Source organism: Aedes albopictus, chromosome 2 (assembly GCF_035046485.1).
Source record: "Aedes albopictus strain Foshan chromosome 2, AalbF5, whole genome shotgun sequence".
In the NCBI taxonomy this organism is placed as follows: domain Eukaryota; kingdom Metazoa; phylum Arthropoda; class Insecta; order Diptera; family Culicidae; genus Aedes; species Aedes albopictus.
Window position 1 is genome coordinate 18,393,312 of NC_085137.1, and position 9,801 is coordinate 18,403,112.

The window sequence follows — 9,801 nt, forward strand, 5'->3', positions numbered from 1 at the left end:
AATGCTAGAGCTGCTATCAGACATCAATATATGCAAGGTAATCATGACCTTTCTCAGCGGCTAACGAGACTCTGTATGTATCCTCAATCCCCAGGAACGGCACGCTTATCCTTTCTGATTCGCGGATTCAGGAAAACATTTGAACTGCCTTTTTCACACTCCTGTTTAAGTATTTGTCTAATCACAGTGTATTTCATCTCTATCTGTCCCTAGCTATCTATTTTCTTAAGGCTGATCTGACCTTCTTTCTTCGGGGTCCCATTCTCCTACTGACAGCCTCTGTTGTTCCACGGTCTAGCTCCTTCTCGGTCCACAGTTCAAATGCGACCTTTGCCGCCTAAATGAACTGGAAGTTCTTCGGTTTCCACAGAATTAGCCTCCTTTAGGTCTTCGGCCGGATGTAGTGGATGGCCGGAACATCACCTGCCCAACTCTACGCCGGATGTCGCTACGGCGGAGGGATATCCATTTTGAGGTTGGGGGTCACCTTTGTAGTTGTGGTAAACCACGGTAAAACCTCGAGGTTCTGTGTGGGGGGGAAGGTGTCCCGATATTAAACACGTTATAGAATTATATTGTTTTAGGTTTTCCCTGTGTCATCTTAATTCAGCACACACTTGATCCTCACTTTTGCTTAAGGAGAAACTTCAAAGAATACCAATATGGCTGCCACAATGGCCGACTTGGACCCCTACTCACGTTTTCAAGAGCACAAATCTTAAAAATTCGTAAACAAATGCGCTCGATTTGGAAAAGCTGCCTCCTTTTACAAGTGAGCAAAGCCAGGATAATCAAGTACGGCATGATTCGATGCTTCGTTCGTCAGATTTGTGCCTCTAAAGTTTGTATGCAAACTCGCAATGGGATTTCTTGGTGTTTCACCTTAATGAAAAGCAAGCACTTCTAACTATGCTGCTGGGAAATTCTTGGGTAAATGGGAATGGGAAATTGGGAAAATGCCTGATCAATCTACTTTCGCATCATGGCATCCAGTCGATAACGAATACTACTCTAGACCGCGACAAATTATCACAAACCTGTTGAGGGGGTACTACGAACCGTTACAATAATTTTAAAGAAAGTACATAGAATTCGAACTTTTGCCCTACTATGTGTGAAATATGGTTTCCAAATATTTTCTTGCAAAAAGTTATACCTACATAGCAAAGCATCATCAAAATGTGCCTCAGGTATCAATAGGTCGGCTCCAGAGGCACGTTCTCCTCCATTTGGGGAATTGGTGCCAGAGAGAAATAATTTGAATTCAAATCAAAAACATTAAAAAAAATCTTTTACCTCACTGTACTCTACACTTACTGAACGAGAAGGGCAAAAACAGTTGGGCTGCTCTCTTTTATCAGTGCTTCCTGTAGTAGCTCGAATAGAAACCTAAAGCGCTTCTTCAAAGTATACAATTTGTTGTCTCTTCACTATCATGCATGCCCATTTTGCAAAGAAGATGAATTCCCAAACTGCGGTTGCTGCATTAGCCTCACCGTAGCATATTGAACTGCTGAGCTAGAGGCATGGCTTTCAGGAAGTCCCAAAACACCATCAGAGACCAGCAGAACAGCCATGTCCAGAACGCAACTGACTTCAAGGAACAGATTTAATCCCATTTGGTGCCAAACTACAAACAGCGACCATTACGTGTTAAAATACACCAATATCGAAAGCGCTTTGATTTATGGTCGTTGCGTGAATGTTCGACACGACACGTACTGTACTGCTGAACCGCCACCACCGCCGTCTGCGTCCACCAAAAGGGTGTGAATGGGTCCCGTTTTGGTGCAAAGGGCACATCTTCAAGGCGGCGGCACCGAGAACTTCCTTGGGATGGTTTCGTTCGACCAATGGCGCTTTGTGTCCCGCAGGGTCGGCGGCGTCTCGCCGCTTTTTACTGCAGCGACACCAGCAGCAGCAGCGATGAAAGAATTATGCGAATGGAATTATGATAATCATGTTTTATGGTGTGAATTTCGTTACAAAAATCCTATCGCATGGTTTTATTTTTATTATTATCGCCTGTTCGCGCTTTCTATTCTTCTATTCAGATATATTACGCTTCTTGGATACCAATAGCACGCGGTCTGTGTGCCAGCATTAATAAGGAAACATGCTTCGAGTAGTGTGTTGTATGTTTCCTCACGCGCGCTTGCCTATTAGGTGCTGATTTGCATATGACTAACGACTTTAGGAAATTGTCCCCTAGATTTGCTGGATGTTTCGATGCAATGGTAGTCGTTAATTGGCTCATGAAGTTAATCATTAGTTAATCACTTTCTTGAGGATTCGATTGTTGATGTTTATGTTTGAAGGCTTTGGCTTTCAGTCTTGGGGGATTGACTCAAAAACGGATCCTCCGACGTTTCGATTACATTTATTGTGCCTTTCTCAAGGAAATAGCTATGCTTCGTTTTCTCGCAACATAGACCCACAGCATAGGCCGACTTTGTCCCAGGTGAACGTATCGTCTGCCGCCAGGGATTCTTCAGAAACCGGTTGTGGGATTACTTCAAGAACTCCATAAATACCTTTGTGGTGGATGCGGCCCTGAGTAAGAACCCTGAGCAAGAAATGCGCAAACCAAACAACGATAATTTATAAACAAATGGATCAGCAGAAACGCGATCGGGCCACCCGGCTGATGAACGCGTTTATGCTGATCCCGCAGAAAGGGTCACGTAGCCACCACCGAGAACGAGGCCTCGATAGAATAAGATTTCTGTCAATAAATGAGTAGAGTTTTAACATCAGTGAGAGCAACACCGTTTATCGTACGGAACGTAAAGAAATCCCCTTTCAGGCTAGACAGGCTAGTCTGGGACCACCGAGCCAGGACTTGACACCTTTGTCTGCAGATACTGACATTTTTTTAAGAGTTTTCTCCAGAATCCCATTGAAAATTTCTCCAGGAATCTTTTCGGAAATTCTTCAAGCATTTTTTTTTCTTTGAAACTTCTGTTCTCTTCAGGACTTTGGTCGTTTAGTGAATAAAATATTGATATTTTCTATAGCCTTATATAAAGAGTTAATTTTTCTAAGTGATTTTATTGCGTTCCAAAACCTTGATATTGTTGGTTATATGTATAAACAAATCAGGTTTAATTTCCGTGGATAGAATGACAGATCATTTGGTAAAATGACAGTTCGCCCTGAAAAATTCCAAAAGAAATCTCAGGAGATCTCCCTACATAAATCGCTGAAGGAATTACTCTAGAAATCCTTGAAGTAATTTTAAAAAATCTTTAGGTAATTCTAGCAAAATAATTGGGTGAATCCCTGGAAAAGATGATGGAAGGCTTTCTTAAATTTCTAATGGAACCTCTGAATAATCTTTTGAAGAGATCTCGAGGGGAATTCCGGAAGGAATCACTAGAGAAAATCCTGATGGCATCCCTGGAAAAGCCCCGGAGCAATCTCAGGGGGAATTCTTGAATGAATTCCGGAAGAAATTCCTGGAGGGATCTCTGGAGGATTTTTCTGAAAGTATACCTGGAGGAATTTCTGGAGAAGTTCCGGAAGGAGTCACTGGAGAAATTCCTGGATAAATTTCAGGAGCAATTCCTGCAATTATTCCTGAATGAATCTCTGGGAGGAGTCGCTGGAGAAATTTCGGTAGAAATCTTTTGTGGAATTCCTTGAGTAATTCCTAGAGGGATTTGTGGAGGAACCCCTGGAGGAATTTCTGGTGGAATCCCTGTAGAAACTCTTGGAGAAATTTTAGGAATATTGGAGGAATCCCTGAAGCAATTTCTGGAGAAATTGCTGAAGAATTGCCTGGAGAAACTTCTGGACAAATTCCTGGAGAAATCCGTAAATAATTCTTGGAGAAATCCCTGGAGGAACTTCTGAGGAATGTCTGGATGAATCCCTATAGAATTTCCTGGATGAACTCCTGAATGAATTCCTGGAGGATTTTTTTGGAAATCCATGAAGAAATTTCTGGAAGAATCTCTGGAAGGCATTCCTGGAGGAGTATGTAGACCTAGAGTAATCCCAGGTAAAAATCCTGAGAGAATCCCTACAGGAACCTCTGGAGGAATCCCTGTAGAAAAAAATCCTGGATAATTTACTGGAGAAATTCCTAAGAAAATTCTTGAAGAATTTCTGAAGGAATTCCTGGAGGGATTCTTGGAGGGATTCCTGGAGGGATTCCTGGAGAATTACCTGGGGTTATTCCTGGAGGAATTCTTGGAGACATCCCTGGAAGAATCACTGAAATAAAAAATCCTTGATGGAGGAATTTCTGGAGGAATCTCTAGAGATATCTCTGGAGGAACTCCCGAAGGAACTCCTGGAGGACCTCTTGAAGGAATGCTGTAGCAATTCCTGAAGGAACATCTTGAGAAACTCCTGGAGGAATTCCTAGAGGAATATATAAAAGAGTCCCTAGAGGAATCCCTGCAAGCATTGTTGGAAATATCCCTGAGGGAATTCTTAGAAAAATTCCTGCAGGAATTCCCAGAGGAACCCCTGGAAAAACTCCTGGAAGAATCCCTGGAGAAATTTATTAAGGAGTCCCTTGAGGAATTCGTGGAGGAATCCCTGGATAAAATTTCTGTAGAAATCTTAGGAGGAGATTCTAAAGAAATTATCGGAGAATGTACTTATAAAATCGCAGAAAGATTTTTTGCAGAAAGCCTGAAGGAATCCTAAGAAGAGTTCGAAGAGAAGGCCTGGAGGTATGCTTGTAGCAGTTCCTGAAGGAATCCCAGGAGGAATCCCGGATGCAATTCCTGGAGAGTTCTTGGAATAATTCTTGGAGGAGTTCCTGAAAGGTTCTAGAAGAAATTCCTGAAGGAATACCAAGAAGCATTCCCGGAGTAACTCTTAAGAAATCCCAGGAGAGCTGCCTTAACGAAACTCTAGAAGAAGTTCTTTGGAAATCCCTGGAAAAAAATCTGAAGGAATTCATATCTGCAGTTAATATTTTCTGAACAAATTATTGAAAGAATCCTTGGATGGGCTCCAGGAGAAATTTTCTGAGGAATTAGAGAAATCACAAGAGGAACATTTGAAGGAATCCATGGCTAGAATAGCTGAAGGGAGCTATGGGGAAAATCCTGGAGGAATTCGACGATGCATCCTTTCTGTAGTATGTGAAAAAAATTCTGAAGGAATTCCTGAAGCATTTATTGGAACAAACCCTGAAACAGTCACTTTCGGAACTTCGCAAGACGTCCATAAAGGAGTTCATGAAGGAGAAATTCCTGTAGGAATCCCTGGAGAAGTTCCTGAAGAAATAGCTGCATAAACTTTTGTTTTTTTTTGCTCTAAGCATTGTATACCAGTGAAAATTCGTGTATTTTGAGCCAATACACTCCATAGCAGCATATGGTTCTAGAAAGTCCTTTTCTCGCCCTACAGGAACCGGTTTTGGCATATACGGAAAATATTTCATGTTGTTTTTGTGTTCCATGAATAAAAATCATAATATGTAGCCATTCATCCAAGTTTGTTAATTGGTAAAATTCTATGATAAGATTGAAGCGGTGCTCTTAGAGAAATACTTGCGAAATTTATCGTGTTTTTCGAGAGAATAAAGTTTAATAATTATGGATATACATAATCCTTAATTATTCGAAAAGCTTATTTTTTGAGAGAGTTTTTCTGGAACTCTGATAATCTTGAATTGACTCAAAAAAAAAAACAAAATATGGCGGCCAGAAGGAGCAGGGTTTCCCCTCCCTCTCTCGCTACGCCCATGACAAAAATCACATTGGGAGATTTCCTTATACGTATTTGGGAGAGTGGAAAAAATTTTCTCAATATCACATCACTTTTACAAATTAGCCGATTTACATATTTATGATGCGAAGGAGTAAATTCCAATACTATGAATGCGACTATTTTTAATTACTACAGACAGATACGGAACGTTAGAATATTTCTATTTTTTTGAAAATTTGTAAGGCTGTAAAAATTAAAAAAAAATCGCATACAGCATTTCAAGCTCAACCCACGAATCGCGTTCAATTCAAATGAAATTTGCTCATGAGCTTGTATCTGAAAATTTTTTTCGTGTTATTTATTTTGCAATATTCTTCACCTAACTTAAAAAATGCGTATGAAAATAACCTAATAATCTTTAAAAAAAATGAAAAACGGTTTGTTGGAGACATATACCACCATAACGTTACAACGTTTTGACGCCTTTTTGGACAGATTTCTTACTATAACTCAGAAATGCGTACCGTAAACCTCAAATATTTTTGCATATTCGGATTACTTGTAAAATTTCCAGTAAATTTGATCTGTTGAACATTTAGTTTTTGTTGAAAAAGTATGTTCAAAATGGGAATTAATAGCGTGACGTTACAACGTTGTAATGTCACGCTACTATTTCATATTTTAAGCAAGCTTTTCCAATGAAAACTAAATGTTCAACAGTTCAAATTTACTGGAAACTTAACAAGGAATCCGAATATGTAAAAATATTTGAGGTTTACGGTACGCAATTATAAGTTATAGTAAAAAATCTGACCAAGAAGATGTCAAAACTTTGTAACGTCACGGTAGAATGTGTCTGGATTGAAATGATGCCTTCAAAGATGTTTGAGGATATTTGAAGGACTTTTAGTGAATATACACTGAGAGTAACATTCATCACGAATCTATGATTGATGTCATAATTTCAAGTTTTCCAAAATCTTTACTTTTTATTTTTATTTTTATTTCCAGCACTCTACTGCTGAATTTCAGCCTCAAAATTAGCCAAATAGTCCAGGAAGTCGAGCACTCGACACTGAACAAGTCTGTTGGTCGCAAACGAAATAGGCTTATCTGTCCGAAGATAAGCAAAGTATTGGAATTAAAAGAAATTTGCTCGTCCTTATCTAGTGTTTTATTAAGTTTCATTTTTAAGTTTTTGTCTTTGCAATAGTGAATAGTGAAATGTTTTTAATTGTTAACTAGTGATTCATGTATAAATGTTTGACTAAAAGTTCCAAAAGTGTTAAGGTGCTATTAGACTGTTTGTCGTTATGCCAAATATTTGTCATTGAAGTCCGCCATTTATCCAAGTTTGCTATGCATCACGTTGTGTTGGTCATTTGTTGGGCTTGTTTGGGCAAATGTTTGTCACGTCTAATGGAACCTTTAGTGAAGAGTCCAGGATTTCCAAATGCTTCGATTTAGCCGATTTCACAAGTTTCAACGAAAAAACTATGCAATTTTTCTTCCAATGTTCAACCATACTTAAGGAGGAGCGCGGGTTCGATTCCCGCCGCAGCTGTCAGGAAAAGTTTCGGCTGTGCCACTGGGCGTTGCATGCTAGTCCTTTGTCTAGTGTCGTGCTTCCTTCAAAGAGCGCATAGCTCACTGGAAGTACTAAACGTGTCCGTGTCTTTTTCTTTTACTGCAAATTTAAAAAATAAAAAAAAAACGAGAAAAAATTAAACCTCGTTAATTGTTATTCGAGACGGTTTGAAAATTCAAATATCTGAGAATTAATTGATCCTTTTTTGATAAATTAGTAAAACAGCTAAAAAAATCGAGTAGCATTTCGCAAGAGCTGACACATTTTTCTTAAATAAAAAGAAAATCGCGTTAAGTACTGTTCCTTTGAATTCCACTAAGAATTTGCACCCTTTGACAGATACGTATTTCGACTGTAAGGTTCAAATTTTGTCAAGTTGCCTTGGGTGTTCAACTGCCAACCACTTAACAAAAATAGTGTCCATGTACAGGTTTTATTGAAATAAACTATGCATATTTTTATCCTACATCTAACCATAATTAGGTTAAAGCAGATTCAAAAAATAAAAAAAAAAATGTTGATGATTAACCTGGGCGTGTTAGGGGAATATCTGTAAATAAAAAGAATTCCGCTGACTCGACTCAGTACAGACACTACAAGACACTGAAGACGACCTTACAGTTGAGGTCGAAGTACGTATCTGTCAAAGGATGCAAATTCTTAGTGGAATTCAAAGGACAGTACTTAACGCGATTTTCTTTTTATTTACAGATATTCCCCTAACACGCCCAGGTTAATCATCAACATTTTTTTTTTTATTTTTTGAATCTGCTTTAACCTAATTATGGTTAGATGTAGGATAAAAATATGCATAGTTTATTTCAATAAAACCTGTACATGGACACTATTTTTGTTAAGTGGTTGGCAGTTGAACACCCAAGGCAACTTGGCAAATTTTGAACTAAAAGGCAGCTTTCTACAGAAAAATAATTTAAAAATTCGAAGAGAAAGGTTTTTAGAAAATACAATAATAAAAAAATCCTGGTAATCTGCAAGAAAGTCAACACAACCACGACTTGCATGAGATGAATAAAACATGCTGAGTAAAATCGTGTGCTTTATTTCTGTGCTCCATATTCTCTATGGTGGAAGACAGCCCAGCTGATACGACACCGCATACATTTCACATAAACATGTATGCGGTGAGTATATGAATCTAAATTGGAAAATCGAATTCCAATAAGCTGAAATACTAGTCATCGATTCCACTTCATGTCCTCGTACTATGTAGCGAAATATGTTTCCATTTATCGCATGGACCGTCCTAGACATAAGCTCATCAATAAAGGATTAACATACTACTCTACCAGTCAGTGTTTGCCTATATATTTGCTGATTTGCAATCGAATAAGTCTTGTGTTTGTGTTGCCATCCATCCGTCCATCCAGTTGCTGGTCGCCGCTCTAGATTGATGATGATCCGTCCATCGTCCGGAAGCAGTTATATCCTTCTGGGCAAAATGCACTTGACAGGATGTCATTATTTAAATATGAATCTATCCGGGCATCACCAGGACACAAGAACCCACCCCAGAATAGCTTACGATGATGGGATATCCTAAATACTGTATGCTGGTACAAATTCATTACAGCTAAAGCTTTCGATGAACTTCAACTCAAGACAAAACTAGCAGGAGACCGAGGATTAAAGTGACGCTTGGAACCGCATCAAAGAGATTTGCATCACAGCACAGAGTACCTACATCTTCCCACAAGGGGGCGGATGAAAATCAATTTTCGATCCATCATCCTTTAATTCTGTTATGTCGTTGTCGTCGTCCTGTTCCCAGCACGACAGGATATATCGGTTACGACGCCGCATGGATATGTCTCCCTTAACAAATTTACTGGATTAGGCTGCAGCTTTTAGGGGCTTAATGCAGCAGCTCCGAGTGTGGTATTGAAGGCCAATGAAGAACCACTACGAAGCTCGATGCATTAAATATGTAGCTTTACGAGGATAAAAGAAGCATATTTCTAACATTGAGCACGAGGGGCTACGACAACGCAGAGGAATCGCACTCACTTCATTAGACTAATTGCCTGTGTGGGAGTCGGCAGCAGCTGATCAACATGAAGTGTTGGGTTAATGCATGCTCAAACAGTAAGAAATAGGAGGCACCGGGAAATGTCCTAGTTCTAACGTTTGCTTTCCCGCATCATATAATCTCACTCTCTGTAATCAACAGACTACGACGGCGACGACGACGACGTGCCATCTTTCATCAATTATTTAATTGTAGTCCAATATTTGTTCTCGGGAAGTTTGCATTTCCACTTGCTTGCCTTTGCTTGCTTGCTTGCTCATCGACACTTCCCGGAAGGTGTTATGATGAAAGCTTTCAGGCGCTAATTTGCATAACACCGGAGCGTGCACTATTAATGGAACTTGCTGGGTTTTGGTGATATTTCGTTTAGTGAAGGAAGTGCTTAAATAAAATTTGAAAAAATCTTAACAAATGCACATCTTATTGATTCGATAGCACTAATCATTGCATCATTTTTTCCTCTATTCAAAACTAAGCACAGATACAGCACATG